The 17,422-nt window shown below is 42.6% G+C and overlaps 1 protein-coding gene across 6 annotated transcripts in view; it reads right to left on the bottom strand.

The window, feature by feature from the left end:
* RAI2 (retinoic acid induced 2) overlaps nt 1-17,422 on the bottom strand; it is a 100,427-nt gene that overhangs the window by 29,383 nt on the left and 53,622 nt on the right. The window contains exon 1 of one of the 6 annotated variants that reach the window (XM_083734430.1): nt 10,009-10,379. The exons of 4 other annotated variants lie outside the window; for them this stretch is intronic. The gene's annotated coding sequence lies outside the window, so the exon portion shown is untranslated. Of the gene's footprint in view, nt 1-4,389; nt 4,514-10,008; nt 10,380-17,422 lie in introns of those variants that run through there. One more of the 6 variants, XM_083734425.1, reaches the window with a different exon arrangement.

Here is a 17,422-nt window from a genome sequence, read left to right as displayed (position 1 = left end):
ACAGCAACACCACACAGATATTTTTCTAAAGCAACAGAATGAATGCTTTATATGACTGTAGGTACTAAATAACATTTATTGCCACCAGCATGGGACAGCATTACACTGTGGGAGGACTTTACTAATGAGGGAACAATCAAGCAGCAATAAAAACTTTATGGCATTCCCGCATCAAAACATATATTGTGCATGTCACTTTATTGTGTTGCTGTCTGTCCTTTTTCAGTACTGCTCTTACGCTGCATATTTCTGCAACTACATCAGTTCTTCCAGTTGCCTCTTTCCCCCCTTACATCTTTCTACCACTCATAAGTTATCTCCTTCCCCTCTAAAACACAGTTGCATCATTTACCTCCTTTTAAATGTTAGTGCTGAAACAGCCAAGTAACATGCAGGGCAGGTTTGAATCTAAAAAGGCAAAAAACCACATTGTTTTATAAACTGCTGGCTACTTTTTATTTCCTTCAAACGCCAAGACAAGGTGTGGTGGAACTGGGAATACAAATTATCACTTTCATCAAGGGTTATTCTGTTGCTGACATGCTTTATTTCTACATGGATGCAATGAAATCAAATTCCTGGATATGGACCAAAAATCTGCCCTTGTTTACTATGGCCAGTTTCTGTTGGCATTAAGAACAGCCCTTCACACACAAATGAGCTCTGACGGGATGGACGAACAGAAACATGCAAGCAGCTGAATGACTAGGTTCACACTACTGAATAATTCATATTAAACTACTGTGCAGTTGCATCAATATTACTAACATTTCCCACCCAGAGACCGGCCATTTCTTTGTCCCAGGAAAGGCAGAGCAGGAGTGTGAATGCATGTAAATCTCTTTAGGTGTTCTGTTCTGACCCATAAATATATGGTGAGGTACCAGTGGTCTTCAAATGCCAGCTTCTTTGGCACCAGGACACTGCCTGTGCCGACAGCTCTCTGGATTACATAAGAGGATGGGGGGTCACTGTTTAGTTCATGTGCTTTGCATATTTAAGGGCCCAAATCCAATCACTGATATCCAAGGTTGAAGGATCTCCCATAGCAAAGCCTCTGCAGCTGCCAGTCTCAGTGCCTTGGACTACACTGACCAGTAATAGGAACAACGGAATCTGCCTACTACCCAGACAGACCACTGGCCCATCCAGCTTAGTATCACTGGCACTGACTGAGAGCTGCTCTCCAGGGTTTTGGCGCCATCTGAAGATGCTGGAGACTGAATCTAGGGACCTTCTATATGGTCTGAGCAACAGTTCTTGAAACAATAATTTAGGCAAACAGCACTGTAAGGTCCAAACATCAGTAAGTATTATGAGACTGTCTACTTGATCCCTTATGTATACTATAAAACAGAGCTCTCAGATTCAGGAGGACAGTTGAGAGGAGAAGTGTGGGGAGCAGGAAGAAGAGAACTTGTGGCTGTAGAGAAGCACATATGGGGAGGGATGGAGAGGTGAGCTGACCAGCAGCTATATATTTCAACACATACTGAACAGTTTCAAACCATTATCTGAAGTAGGTTTGTAAACCCTGGTTAAGTGGAACCTAGTTAGCATTAATGATAGTTGGCATCATGTGTGCAGCGTCAGTTAAGGCCAAAAAAGAAAGAGAGTGGGGAATATATGGCAGGGAGAAGTATGGTTTGCAGAGAGCTCATGCTACCTCTCTACCAGGCCTAGTTCTGCAACATCCCTCAGTGCTCCAGCTCTCTATTTAATTAAGAAAGAGCTGTCAAGGGAGCCACCATGTTTAAAAAGGCAGAGAAAAGAAATAGTGTATAGCAATGTCAAAGCAATTATGACTGGAACAAGTACAGCGCTCCAGGAGCAAGAAGCATGAGCTCCCCTTCCTCCCTCTCCTCATTTATAAAACCCAAGCAAGTAAAATACCATAAGGTGAAATGCCATGAAAGAGATAAACAAAGAAAATAAAAGCGTTTTCAAATCACAAACAGCAGGCTGAAGGGAGAAGCTGCCCTTGTAGGAGTAATAATCTCAATCTATGTTGCTTGTCCACCAAGAGCATCCAATCTCTTCTGTCCTTAAGGCCTTAGTACTAACTGTTAAGGCATTAAACTGCCAGAACATTCCATTAACACCAGAGCAGTCAAACAAGGGCTAGCTAGGGAAGCATCAGATGCAGCCTGCATTTACAATACTTTTCATCTCTTAACATTAAATTTGCACCTTACTCTTCTTTTTAGCAGATCTACGAATTCTGTGCTTTAATTTGATGGCTCATGCTTAATTCCAAAATGCCCCAAAGCATCGCCCACATGCTGGGCTGAAGATTGCTATTGCAATATATAACCAAATGCAGAATGGCAGCAGTGTCTGCATAATTGAAGGGTCTTGCCTTCCCTCCCTCCTGAACACTGAGGCTGATTCACTTGTTCCAGCTACGTGACTAATTTTATAAGACATGTCACAAGAGATGCCAAATTGTACCCAGGGAGAAAATTATTTACCAATATGGCAGATCCAACCTTGAGCATGGCAGTAGGACTCCATGCACTGAATCTGACCTTAGAGCGCCAATTTTTTAAAAGCTCTCCAAGGACCGGCCTCTTTCCTTCCCCAAATACCCCTTCTTCAGTTGCAACATTGAAGTGAAATAAAATACTTCACCAGGGTAGGAGTGTTGAGAATTCCAGGCTATTAGAGTGGAACCAAGAGGTGGAACATAATTATGAAGCAAGGATTTATGAAGCATATTAAATTATGATATATTTCTAACTATTACTTTTCAACATTAGGTTAAAAATGGTGGGCTTCTATATGTCCCATATGTTTTTACCCATTCCAGTTTTTAATCCATATTCTTATTTAGCCTGTTGACCTTGCCATGATCTCCAGATAACAGAATGATTCTTCTCCAATTGACATCTGTGGAATTTTGCCATTGAAAGCACATCATGGCAGCCTTTGCCAATCTAGTGCCCTCCAGTTGTTTTGAATTACAACTCCTGTCAGCCCCAACCAGTACATGTGGGGCTGGTGGGAACTGTAGTCCAAAATATCTGGGGGCACCAAGTTTGATGAAGCCAGAATCAGAGCATTACTATACACACTAATATACTGCCATGAGAGGGTGCCATCCCTTTGCTTTCAAATTCTTCAAGATCCATGGGAAAGAATAAAACCAACACTAGCTTAATGCTACTTTGAACTGTTAATGCCAAGCCATATTTCCGGGGGGGGGACGGGACGGGACAGGAATTTGATAGAAAAGAATGGAGAGGGATTAGTAAGAATTCAAACACAGCAATTTAACTAATCAGTAAGTGCATTTTTAAAAGGGGGGGGGGAGTGACCTATATGCAGCTAAGTATGTGCTTAATGACGACTTCTTGGACTACTGCAATGCACTCTACATGGGGCTACCTTTGAAGGTGACTGGGAAACTGTACCTAATTCAGAATGCGGCAGCTAGACTGGTGACTGGGGGTGGCCACTGAGACCACATAACACCGGTCCTGAAAGTCCTACATTGGCTCCCAGTACGTTTCTGAGCACAATTCAAAGTGTTGGTGGTGACCTTTAAAGCCCTAAACGGCCTCGGTCCAGTATACCTGAAGGAGCGTCTCCACCCCCATCATTCTGCTCGGACGCTGAGGTCCAGCGCCGAGGGCCTTCTGGTGGTTCCCTCATTGCGAGAAGCAAAGCTACAGGGAACCAGGCAGAGGGCCTTCTCAGTAGTGGCGCCCACCCTGTGGAACGCCCTTCCAGCAGATGTCAAAGCGATAAACAACTACCTGACATTCAGAAGACATCTTAAGGCAGCCCTGTTCAGGGAAGTTTTTAACGTGTGATATTTTACTGTATTTTTGGTTTTTATGGAAGCCGCCCAGAGTGGCTGGGGAGGCCCAGCCAGATGGGCGGGGTATAAATAATAAATTATTATTATTATTATTATTATTAAAGGCCTTGGCCCAGTACACCTAAAGGAGCATCTTCACTCCCATCGTTCAGCCAGGACACTGAAGTGCAGCTCCGAGGGCCTTCTGGCGGTTCCCTCCCTGTGAGAAGTGAGGTTACAGGGAACAAGGCAGAGGGCCTTCTCGGTAGTGGCTCCTGCCCTGTGGAACACCCTCCCATCAGATGTCAAGGAAATAAACTACCACCTGACTTTTAGAAAACATTTGAAGGCAGCTCTGTTTAGGGACATTTTTAATGTTTGATGTTTTATTGTGTTTTTAATTCTGTTGGGAGCTGCCCAAAATAGCCAAATGAGCAAGATAATAATAATAATAATAATAATAATAATAATAATAATAATAATAATAATTGTGATAATTAGAACTAGATTTCTAAACTTTCTCCTCTTAAATTTTCAATATGGTCAAGGCTGTATTTATTCAATCACTGCATATGGCAAAACTGTACCTTTTGTAGGTATTTCTAGCTTTCTAAGATTCTTTAGCCTGTCAAAATAATGATCCAGTAAGTTCACTGCTTTCCGTGTGAGGCACTGCTTCAACGCTGAAGCCACACAAAGCACCAGCAGGATCTCCTGTAGCATCACAAAGGCTCTTAGGGGCACACCTCTGTGACCTCACAGTGCTTCATTACCACCCCAAGGAAGAGTTTTCTGTGGGATGCTGAGGAAAATGCTCACACTGTTATTCAACAGAGAAGGTTTCTGAATATGTGACACAATGAAGTCTTGTCCAAAGACAAAACCATTCACAGTAAAACAAGCCCGTTTCCCTGCTTCTGCTCAACATGGTGAAAAACAAAAATCACATGTCAATTCTAGTGCCATCACAAGCACATTCTCTTATTTTGCTTCTTGTTCACTTGCTGTTTGGGAAAACCATATCAGCTCTTAGCTACACAGACTTGCAAATACACCACGCCCAATTACCCTCTGGTTTAGTCAGAAGAAGTCCTAGTAAGTTGCATGGGTAATTTATTTGTATTAATTGATTTACCGGTATATTAAGTTCATTAATACTGCCAGTCAATTATTAAAACATTATACCAGAAATCAAAAGTTTAAAATATTCAATTGTTTGAAGATCCCAGTGGTTGAGTAGTAGGTGTCACACACACACATGCACTCCCTAACCATGTCTACTGGAAGGCCCTTAGTGACCCTTTGTTGCCCCTTTTTTGGCCTCGGTGAAAGCAATACACATAGATCCCCAACCACACAGCAGCTCATCCCATTCATACTCAACAAACCACCCTCCAAAGATGCTTCCTCCATCAGATTTTAACACAGATGTCTAGAGCATGGGTAGGCAAACTAAGGCCCAGGGGCCGGATCCAGCCAAATCATCATCTAAATCTAGCCTGCGGATGGTCCAGGAATCAGTGTTTTTACATGAGTAGAATGTGTCCTTTTATTTAAAATGCATCTCTGGGTTATTTGTGGGCAACAGGAATTCGTTAATCCCCCCCCCAAAAAAAATAATAGTCCGGCTCCCCACAAGGACTGAGGGACAGTGGACCGGCCCCCTGCTGAAAAAGTTTGCTGACCCCTGGTCTAGAGGCAAACCCTTCTTTTTCCCTGTCTACCACAGCTGAGAGAGGGGGATGAGGCCAGCATGGAGAAGTTCTAGAATCAAAGCTCTTCTGAAGTGGACTGGGCTTTAGGAATACCCCATATCTCCTCCCTCACCTTTTTTTCTGGAATCATCATTATTATGATTGCCTCTGTGTGACAAAGACAGAACCATTTATTTATATATATGCTGTAGTAAAATGGATTTCTGTGATGGGAATAGCAGAAACGTCAAGGAAGCCCTGTCAAGCCCTGCCTCCTCCACAATTATTTACAAACGATGGGAAATTTATAAATATATAAATAAACTGTGCTGTAACTATGCAGTAATTGGTTTTTACTGGTTTCACTCATTATTTACCTGCCTTTTATGTTTTACTTCATCTTTTATTGCATTGGTATTGGCTAGCTGTCTCAAGCACCATTTGGTGGAAAGGCAGAATATAAAATTAACAAACAAACAAAGGAAGGAAGGAAGCCTCCGACAGTGCCAGAATGAGCTTTCCTAATGTCAGAGAAGGGTTGGACAGACAGAAGATATCTGGGCTTCCAGTGGCCAAGCTGCTCATACATGGCAGGACAGGAAGAAATGTTTAGTGGAGAAGAAGGTATGCACCTTAAGACAGCAGTCTGGAAAAGAAGTGTACTAGAGAAGAGTTTCCCAACCTGGTCCCTCCAGATGCTGCTGAACTACAGCTCCCATTAACCTCGGCTATTGCCCACGTTGGCGGGTGAAAATGGGAGTTGCAGTTCAACAACTTCCCAAGAGCCTCCCTAGACATCAAGAGAAGAGGTTCTGGTTGCAATCCTAAATCTACTTAGGAGAAGCACCTTCTGAGGAAAGAATTTAATCCTGAGCAAGCATGCTTCAGACTGTACTACGAGAAAGGAAGGCAAAGTGGGAGACAGTAGGGTAGCAGAGGCCAGGAATTGCAAGAATAAGGCAATCTGAAGCTTACATCGATTTGAAATAATCAGCTGTGCCCCTCCCCCAAGTCTCTTTTTAATACAACATGCATCACCATGTGTGTTTAGCCATTCTTGACAACCACTCATATGATTTATGTAAAAGTAATTGAGGTTAAATTATTTGCCATATAAAACACCCTACATCTAATTTCAACTTTGCAACCTAGGAAGATCTGAAATAAACAAACCCATATGTCATTAAGCTGAGGCTGGCAGCTGGGCCTAATTAGGGCCATTTTTATTGTATTGAAGAACGTTGCAGCCCATTATCCTGAGGTATTTCGTCTAGGATAAATGCCTGCCATTCTCTAGGACATCCATAGTTTAGCCACTGGCAACCTAGTCTGTGAGGAGCTTTGAACTTTTCTTTGACTACTAACTGCCCAGTTCAGATGTAATCATGGTTTAGCACTATAAGAATTCTTGTGTTGTGAACCACCCTGGGATCGTCAGATGAAGGGTAGTAAACAAATAGTAATAATAGTAATAGCAGCAGCAGCAGCAGCAGCAGTAATGCAAGCCTACTGTTCATATGAACAAACCATAGTGTTCCATTGTATCTCAACTCAGGCAACTATAGTTTATTTGAACTGTGGTTTAATCCTAATTTATTTGAATTTACCAAAGTTTTCCTGAGATGTTACCCTAGCATTCAAAACCAAAAGTGAATGCTTCAATCTCCTCTCCTTAGACACCAAAGGGGAGCAGAGAGGACAGCATGTGAGCAGAGGCTCACCAAGGCCTGTTATTGAAAAGCTACATCTGAACGAAGTCAAATAATAATTTCTATTCTACTATATCGAATTAATTTTGCATTAGACTATAAATAGGAAAATCTAGTGAGCGTGTACATTGGCAACATTTTAATTAACTTTAAATGCGTATTTCACCCGCATGGTTTTATATGCTCAGGAAAAAAGCAGAATGCTTTAAAACATATACAAAATCCTCATCTGATTCAAGAAAGGTATCTATTCAAACCCACTGCACTGACACCCACCAATAAACTGTTTTTCTAGTTACAGGGCCAGCTCAGATTTCTTAGTTAGAGCTTTACTATTCTAGAAAAACATAAAAGGCCAAAGCCTCGTCTTTTTTTATTTGGCAAATATTCCCTCTAATATTAAAATTTTTAACCTAACGTGTAGGTTTGGCTATCTCTGTGAAGCCCCTAGTGGCAATTTCCATTTATCACAGGCCACTATTACAGTAACAAAATAAGGCTATTAGATGGAGTAAGAGAAGCTTAAGAAATTAGCTTTTCCTCCAGAAGATTCCACAGCCAATCCTGTAAAACACAATTTCTATCACATGTGCAGGATACCCATTTGACCCACTATTTCTTCACAACAACTAATCCTTGGCCTCATGGAAAGAGAAAGTGCTTATATCCCTACAGAGTAGGAGGACCAAGCAAACATTTCCCCCCCGAAATAATTTAAAAAGAAGCCAACAATGCACTGAAAATCAGAAACTTCAATTAATCAGCAGACCCTTATCTGAAGCTGTTCCATGAGAGAGAACATACTGAAAAAGGAAAATGCAATAAATTAGTTTATTGGAAGAATCTCAACATATTCTTGCTTGTAAACTAGCATTTATCTGGCAAACCTAATAGCAAACAAATGAGCATGGTATGACTTAAAATTCAGGCAAAAGTGCATTTTATTTCCCATCCGCAATGTATTCTGTGCAAAGCAGCACTTGGTCAATGTAAAATCTTCACTGAAATATTTAAACATGCTCCAGTAACCAAATAATGCAACTTCAAACCAGAATCATAGACAGAAAAATAATAAAACCACTATCACCTTGTCCAGAACAAACAAATGCACCGGAGGTGAAAGAAAAACCAAGGGATTATTTCCTACTAAATAACTTTAACTATAGACAGTGTATTTTTTAAGAGTGACACATAAGCAACTGCTCTGCAATGATTACAAATATTAAACTAAAAAAATAACAGTTTAATTTCATATTATCCATTGTTTTGGGTTTGAGTGTATCAATCCAAGGTTTAAAAAAATATCGCTGACTAATAAGTCTGCAGCATGGGTTTGGTTTTAATCCTCACCTCATGATCTACCACTACCTCTCCAAATTATTGTTTTTAGGAAGTTTAGCAGAGGGAGATGTATGCACCCATAAATCTGCACTTGACCCTTGTCCTCCTCTTCCTTCATCGTTTACACACCATGTCACTCCCTGTCCAAAACCCACTCCTGGGACTTCGGCAATTGAAACACAAAGCAGCAGCTGTTTGGCAACATTTCTAGCCCTAAGCAGCAAATGCAATGAGATTTCATTTCAGTAAACATGCAGACCTTCCTCAGTGCCGAGCGAAACAATAGCCACTCATTTATGGGTAAAAGACATTGCAGGAGAGGGGGGACCAAATATACTCCAACACAAATGCATTTGCTCAACTTTTTTTTTACCACCAGAGCAAAGTGATCGGAAATAAGGAATGGAAGCTCATTTTGCATTGTACTGCCATCTATAAATGGGAAGATTGCCTATAGGTATATTTATTGTACAGCTCTGTTCCAATAAAGGCCATATAGCTGCTGGCACATTTGGTGCTACCTTTTAAGAGTCTCTCATCTTCCCTTGTGCTGTACCATTTCCCAGAATAGGAGAAAGACTCTCGCAAGGCCCAGCACACATAAATACTGCAGGTCCAATTTGGGACTGCTGCATAAAGTCAAAATGAGGCGGATGCTGTCAAAAGACACCGCTGGGATCACTCCCTCCTCCGCCTCCTTTCAATGATTTAGCACAAAATACAACTTCACAGCAAAGCATGCCAAGTAGGAGCCTTGGGGAAGCACTCACTGCATTGCTAAAGCATCCCCTTCTAAAGGATCCATTCCTTCCTGTGCAGCCAAACCCATCAGATGGCAAAATGGATGCTTCACAACAACCTCAGCCTCCCCTCTTATGGACCCAAATTGGATGAGAAACCAGTCCCGAGTACAGAGAAAACAACCTTTCCCCCCCCCCACCCTTTTCTTTTTCAGGCAACCCTTTATGATTATGCCACAAATATAAATTATGCCTTTATGATTATACCACACACACACACACACACACACACATATATATATAAAGGGAGCTTTTCTCCTCCCTCCCCCCACATTAAAGAGACAATTCCCCATAAAGCATCCTCTGAAGAGGGGCGATGGTGAGCACCTACCTCCCCATCCTCCCTGGACTCAGGCAACCTGTCAACCGGAGAGGGCAGCCCGGCCCCCGCCCCCCGCCCCCGCCTGGAGGGCTGGCCAGGTTCACAGGCATCCACCCCCCACCCCACCCCAGACCCTGCGCTCGCTCGCTGCCCCCTCCCCCCTTAACCTTCAGCTCCAGAGCCTCCCCCCTCCCTTCCCAAGCAGGGTGCCCGCGGGGCGGCTGAGCGGGGCAGGAGCGCCGAGGGGGCGCCCGCGCCGCTCCTCTCCCAGCCCGTTCCTCCGGCTGCCGAGGTCCCCTATCTACTGCCGACCCGAGAGCTTTTACCCCGTTGCTATTACCTAGCTGTCCTCTCTGCCGGCGCTGCCTTAGCTGGGCTCCATGGACCGGGCGGACAGGCTGGGTGGGAGGCTGGGAAGACGCGCGGCAGCCTCCTCGCCTCCCTCTTCGCTGTTTCAGCTGGCGACGGCTTCTTCTCTCTTTCTCCCACCCCCCACAAACCCACCCACCCACCCCTTTTTAATAACGTCCTCGCAACGAGCCTGTCAGGCTCTGCCCGGCTGACAACGAGGGCGAGCCGCTCTACGTGCCGCTTCAACGCGCGCCCTGCCCTCCCTGTCGCTGCTGCTGCTGCCGCGGCTGTCTGGTGTCTGAGTATCCCTGGTATCTCTCCGTCTCCCTCACACACATACACACACACAGAGGGGGCGGGAGGGAAGGGGCGGGCCAGTAGGAAGCCGAGCTGTGCCCGCCTCCAAATTGGTGCGGGGGTCCGTGGTTCCAGGGCGCATGCCCGCCGTCGCCAAGCGCGAGGGGCGGGCCTGGCACGCGCCGCCGCCGGTCCCCCCCCCCCGGGCGCGCGTTAAGCAAGCAAGCGCCAGCTGCTTAATTTTCACCCTCCCTGTCCAGAAACGTCCTCCCGACCCGAGGAGCATTTTGGCTGCGAAGGGCTCGGGGGTCGTTGAGGGCGGAGGAGGAGAAAGAGGGTGCGGGGAAGGTGGAGCGGCTTCCCTTGGTTTTTTCCCCTGGCGCAGAGCCCCCAAGGGATACCGAAAGAGGCGCGCGGGGGGGGGGGTTGCGGCTGGTTGGGGGGGAGAGAAGGGTGCAGGGGGGAAATGGCCACGGAGAGGCGAAGCCTAGGGTTGCAAATCTAGTTTGGGGGGGGGGGGAGCATGAATCCGTTTTGCTAGAGGCATAAAGCAGGGGTAGGCAACCTAAGGCCTGTGGGCCGGATGCGGCCCAATCGCCTTCTCAATCCGGCCCGCAGACGGTCCGGGAATCAGTGTGTTTTTACATGAGTAGAATGTGGTCCTTTTATTTAAAATGCATCTCTGCGTTATTTGTGGGTTGCTAACCCCTGGCATAAAAGGTAAAGGTAAAGGTACCCCTGCCCGTACGGGCCAGTCTTGCCAGACTCTGGGGTTGTGCGCCCATCTCACTCAAGAGGCCGGGGGCCAGCGCTGTCCGGAGACACTTCCGGGTCACGTGGCCAGCGTGACATCGCTGCTCTGGCGAGCCAGAGCTGCACACGGAAACGCCGTTTACCTGCCCGCTGGTAAGCGGTCCCTATTTATCTACTTGCACCCGAAGGTGCTTTCGAACTGCTAGGTTGGCAGGCGCTGGGACCGAGCAGCGGGAGCGCACCCCGCCGCAGGGATTCGAACCGCCGACCTTTTGATCGGCAAGTCCTAGGCGCTGAGGCTTTAACCCACAGCGGCACTGTTATTGTGCATGCATTTGGCAACTTTTTTTAGGGAGAAGTGAGGTGTCTTGGAAAGAAGTTAATTGTAAATTTGGGCCTGCTCTGCAGGGTGGGTAGTAGCACTGCAGATGGGTATGAATAGCAGAGAAGAGGAAAGCTGAGGAGTAAAGAGGGGAAGTTTGCTCTGCATTAAGACAGCCTGAGACTGAAGGGGAGGGGCGGGTTCTGGCACAGAAAGGTAGTACTGAAAGGTTAAGGATTTGAAGACGACAACTCTAATATTCTGCATTATAGAAAAAGAATTTGGGATTGTGGCAGACCATGCTATTTTAATATAAGGAAAGATGCAAAAAGTTATAATGTGTTCTTATGTCTGGTTTTATGTTCTATTACATAGCACACATTTAGTATTTGCAGTTTATCTCTTCATGCAGTGTAACGTTTTGGAAGGTGGGGTGCTGTCTCTGTGGTTGGAATGCCTCTTGAGATAAGGCCAAGCGTTCCCAAGGAGGGGCAAGGCTCTTCATCCACATTTTGACACCATTTTGAATCAAGATGGCAGACTGAAATGTGTCTTTGGCATCACTGCCCTTTTTTGGCATAGTTTTGGCTGGCTCTTGATATGTCATCGCCAAACTTGGTGTGAACGTTCCCAAGATGGGAGCAGCAGCCTTCGTCAGTGTTTGGATTCTGGGTGCCAATATTGAATCAAAACTAATTAATATTTTTATATATGACATTCATTAAATATTTTAAAACTCTGCTTCATGGTCTCTGTGCCCTCTTGTAACACACTAAAATCTGTTATATAGACTGTCATAAGCATTTGTGAATATGGAAGAGGGTGCCACAGCATGGGAAGTGTGTGTTTCATTTTTCCTTCTTACCCTTCAGAGTTAGTTATTAGCACCAGGTAATTGTGATTTACATTACTGTACTTGTTTGTAAACAATTTTGTACTTTACTGTACTTGTTTTGTAAACGAAGCCCCTTTTGTAAACAAAGCCCCTTTCTCCTCCTGCTTCACTGAAGGGGTGCTGTGCAGAGAGGGAAAATTCAGATTTTGCCATAATAGTTTCTGCCAATGCTCTGGCTTTTTTTGGACAATAGCACTAGGTGTAGGGCTGCCATACGTCCTGATTCTCCAGAACATGTCCTGGAATTGCCTGGATTATTTTCTTGAAATCGGGCAGATGTCCTGGAAAACCAGCAACGGGGGTTAAATCGTGCCGAAAATGCCTTAAAAAAGCTCCCAAACTCAAAAATTCTTGTAGCTCAACAACTTCCGGGGTATCCTGATTTTTACTTTTTGAAATATGGCAACCCTACACTACAGACTTTCCTAGCCTATCCGTTTGCACCATATATATTTCGCATATACACTTATTTTAAGATGGCCATATTTTTTAGTCCATCTTAGAAAGTTCGGTACATTAATCTTGATTTTGTTTACTAGTTTACTAGTTTGTTTACTAGTATTACATAAGCTTGCCAACTACATATACTTGGTTTTTTTTAGTTCCATCATTGATTCTATAAAAAGCAGGCAACAATTGCTCTTCCAATTTGCTGTTTCATTTAAGTATTTGAATGAACTTCACACAGTTCGTTTTGAAATAATCGGTGTCAGGAGAAGAAGAAAATGACTAAAGCAGCTTAGGTATGGCTTGGTGACATGTCTGAATTGACAAGCTATGGTTCACAATCAGTCAGCAATCTATGGTTTGGTGTGATTATGACCATTGTTCCACCACCAGAAGTCATGCAATGGGCCTGATTCGAGGTCAAACCACAGTGAGTTCTATGTTAGGATTACTGCAGTGTGTACAGTATAAGGCCTGAATTGTGCCACTGCGTCATTGATTGCTTTATTCATTTCAAGATTTCCATCCAAAGCTTTTTCCATAATCATATTCTTTTATAAACTAGCAAAACAGAAAAGGGTTAGGTGGGTAATCAGGCTAACAGGGTTGCAAGACCATACACATGGTCATAGTTATATAGGGACTCATAAATAAATGTGTTCGTACTTTTTTAAGGCTATGAAAGGTCCACTGTTCCTTACGACATAATTACTGTATCTTCCAGCACCTCTGCTATGTATATATTTGTGTTGATGCTGTTTATAAATCAAAGCAATTTCAAAGGAGTGACTAGTGAAGTAGCATATACTCTTCCAAATACAATAACTATATATACAGTTATTAAATGAAGTTACAGCAAATTGTTAAATAAGGTGTATATAATTGCCACAAGGATTGTGACCGTTCTAGGTTTTCTGAACATTTGATAAATTTTGGGGTCACTGCTCTATGGAATAGCCAAATGCTGCCCAAAAAGAAAAGACACCCAACACACACACTTCAAATATGACGGAGATAATCAAATCTTTCTGTGGCCTGAGGGACCATGACCTTAATTTAAAATCAATCAAAAAAAGCCTTCTGTTGTTGGTGGCTGGTTGCCCTATTCATATGTCTAATGCTGATGTTCTCATAAGCCTGCCATGGTCAATTTCATTGAAAAGTTGAGGCGCGTCACTTTACTGTACATGTCTTGGGGAAAGCAAGACATATCCCCAAGCTTTAGCATGTGGCAGGGAGAGATTATTATTTCTTTATATGAACTTACTATATTACCCACCATACTAATAATGTGTATTATGTATATCAGCAAATATATCTCATGTCATGAAATATCTGGGGCATTTTTTTTATATTGTCCAAGAATCCTCAAATGCTATTTTTTAAAAAAGTAAATCCTAAAGTGAGCTAAATCACAATAGAACCCTAAATTATAATTATGAGATTGAAATAAATAAGGAAAATAAAGTATCTACCCATTTTGCAATTCCCATGAAGTGTGAAGAGTGCACATGTGTAGATTCAGCCACGTGCCTCTGAAAACAAAATGCATCACAAGTACAGGTTCCATGTTTTCCTTTATAAGTATTATTTTGTATGAAGATGGTATGTGCCTGATTCTACATATGCAAGAGCCTTTCACATGCCTGTGTCTTTTTTGTATTTGAGTATGGGTGAGGATGTGTTTCCCATGGGAAGGCATTCCTCTTTTGGTTTTACTAATTAAATGAACAATCTCAAAAACTTTTTTATAAATTCAACCTTGATCCAAAATATCATGCTGCTCTATGCAACTGAATATTAACTTTTTGAAATGCAGGCTCAGCTGTTGGGTTGCAGAGGGGAAGAATCACACTCTACATCTAGGTGGAGAAGTATGTGTACTATTACTATATGCATAGTGTCCTGAGTAGGAGGCAATTTAGTAGGGATTATAAATGCAAACTGCAGCAAAGCACAGAATGTGCATACAAAATGAACACATTACAAATTCAAAGACTAGGCTACAATATGGCTGGCTATGCTCCTTCCATGTGCTGGATAATCTTGGGGAAATGGGCATTCGAATGGGTCATGTTCTACATCCAATTTTCCAAAATTCACTGGAAAAATCTTGTGTTAGATTCAACACAAAATCATCTGAAGTTGTCAGGATCTGTAACTCTATACAGTACTCAAATGCTCAGAAGTATGGAGCAGTTTCTTATTGCCCAGTTCAGGCTCCAGAGTTCATCTGAGCCAAGAAAAGTTACTCTTTTTTTCTTTGTTTAATCCCCATGGCTTCAAATACAGCTACTCTGACTTAACTGCCTTGCATGCAATCTTGATTTCTGGAAGGCTGGCCATTCCAGGTTCAATGCTGATAGGAGCCCACAGTATGCCAGATTCTTTTAAGTAGAAAAGAAGGAAATCCCAAGGAAGAAAGGGACTTACGCCAGAAACAGCATAATATAAAATGACAAAGGTAAATGGATACAGGATGCCAAATACAAGTGTTCGTTTTTAAAAAGGAAACTTTTTCTTTAAAAGCATGTTAACAAAATAACATAAGTAATGAGAAACAACCGTCTTCCCAGCAAATATACCATGGCTCAAAGCTTTTCATCTCTGGAGCAAATGCTTTTATATACAGTACTCCTGCAAACAATGAATTATATAGTAATTTAACTCCAAGCACATTCATAATTTCCTATTAGGGGGCAAGGAGAGTTTCTTCCTCTTCCTTTTTAATGGGGAAGTAGAGTAAAGGACAGGTCATTCTAAGGGTATGACAACTTGCATACTTTCCCTTCACTCATCAGGCCAACAGACACACTCTTGCACTGAGTGAGTTGTATCACTTGGGAGAGACCAATCGTAGAAACACCAACATAAATTAGATACAAACATCTCAGCTTCCCTATATCCAACAATCAAGTCCAACATGTGTTTTTTTATCAAGCATTTCATATAAATGAAACTATGAGAGTTTGTAAAGATTTTATGTGGTTCTGGCAAGAAAATAAAAGATTTGGTGATAACTTGCAATGATGAGTCCAGGAATTTGTCCAACATATATTGCGCGTTTTATTAATTTTCAAATATATTAAAAGTATTTCGAAACCTGTTTTGGTCATGCAGCTGTTAATATGCATTAATAAAATGTGAGGATGATCAGAGTAACACATCAGGTACTGATAATTCTCTTATGTGACCTTCAGTGTTAAGCAAGCTGAGCACGCACAGCTTATATAAATTGTTCACACATAATGTAACACTTCTGTTACATGTTGACAGACTAGCTTGGAAGTTATAAAAATAGACTAGTACAAAATACGGTGGAGAAAGAATGCAGGCCTAACTAAGCAGGCCTGAAAAGAATCAGAAAGCAGGACTCAAAAACTTATATGTAATCCCTAAGACATACTAGCAGCTGACAGCTATCAAACAGCCAGAAGAGAATCTATTTATCTATATACCTTCATAAAAAGCACATGTGGTATACACTACAAACGACATATCACTACAATGAATCAAAACAACTTTGAAAAGTAGTTGGGCTGGGTTGGTTTTTTTTTTTAATAAAAAACACACATTCCAAAATAGCATGGTTTTTAAAAGAAAGCAGGAAGGACATCTGTACCTCTTGTAGCAATGAGTTCCACAGGGCATGACCTGCCACACTAAAGGCTCAGTCCCTGATAAAGGCAGACTGAACTTCAGGTGGGTGGGGGAACCATCGAAAGGATGTCTCACTGGCTGAGGTGGAGCACAGGGAATCAAGTGGTTCTTACATCACATTAGGCCCAAGTTATTTTAAGGTTTTGTGATTTAACACAAGAACCTTCAATCTAGCTTGGTAGCAAACTCACAGCTACCATGGCTTTCTCAGCAAAGAAGCAGCATGTTCATCAGCTCAGAAGCTTTATCTAATATTCATAGCACAAGACATATATTTAGGGAGCTGTTCTGGGCAGCACTTGAACAGCCGACTGCATGAGCCAACAATGGCTTCCTCTGCCAGCCAGAAATATGACTGGGAAATGGATTCCAATTTACGAGTCAACTGGCTTTCCTGCATCAATTGTAATCTTTCATGGGGAAAAAACATGTTCTTTCTGAAGAGAGATGCTATAGTGAATTTGCTTATGTATTTAAACTGTTTACTGTAGTCAAAGGCAATCCAATTGTCCCCTGGGGAAAGAGTTTCATTTGCCAATGCAGGAAATCATGGACATGGGCCATTTGGCAATTGCTGTTGTAAAAATATATAAAGGGGGAAGCTCAGGAATCACAGCCTGTGTGTGAGGGTGTATGTGTGAGTGTGAGAGAGAAGTATTTGTGCCAATGAGGTGTTTTCAAGGTGCTCTTTCTTAGTCACCCATCCATCTTCATAACATACTCGAAACACCATTCTAATGAAACAATTGTCATTGTTTTGGTTGCTCATTTACTATTTCTGCTTTTGTTTTTTTAAACACCTCTTTACAAATTGCTGGGAGAGATTTACTTGGAAGACTAGAATATATATTCTTCTAGATCATCTGGATTTTTGATGCAGCATCAGGAAGCAATTATTTTTTAATAGTGTAGTGAAGCTGGAGTCTTCAAATTAAATCATTTCCCATAACTTTTCAAAGAGAATAGTTGCTTGTCATGTCGCAAGTGCTCAGTCAGAACAGCTGTTGCTTCCACCAAGCAAAGCCCTAT

Source organism: Podarcis gaigeae (genome assembly GCF_964106915.1).
Source record: "Podarcis gaigeae genome assembly, chromosome: 4".
NCBI lineage: Eukaryota > Metazoa > Chordata > Lepidosauria > Squamata > Lacertidae > Podarcis > Podarcis gaigeae.
Note: the sequence above shows the minus strand (reverse complement) of the source record. Positions and strands in the feature narration are given on the sequence as shown.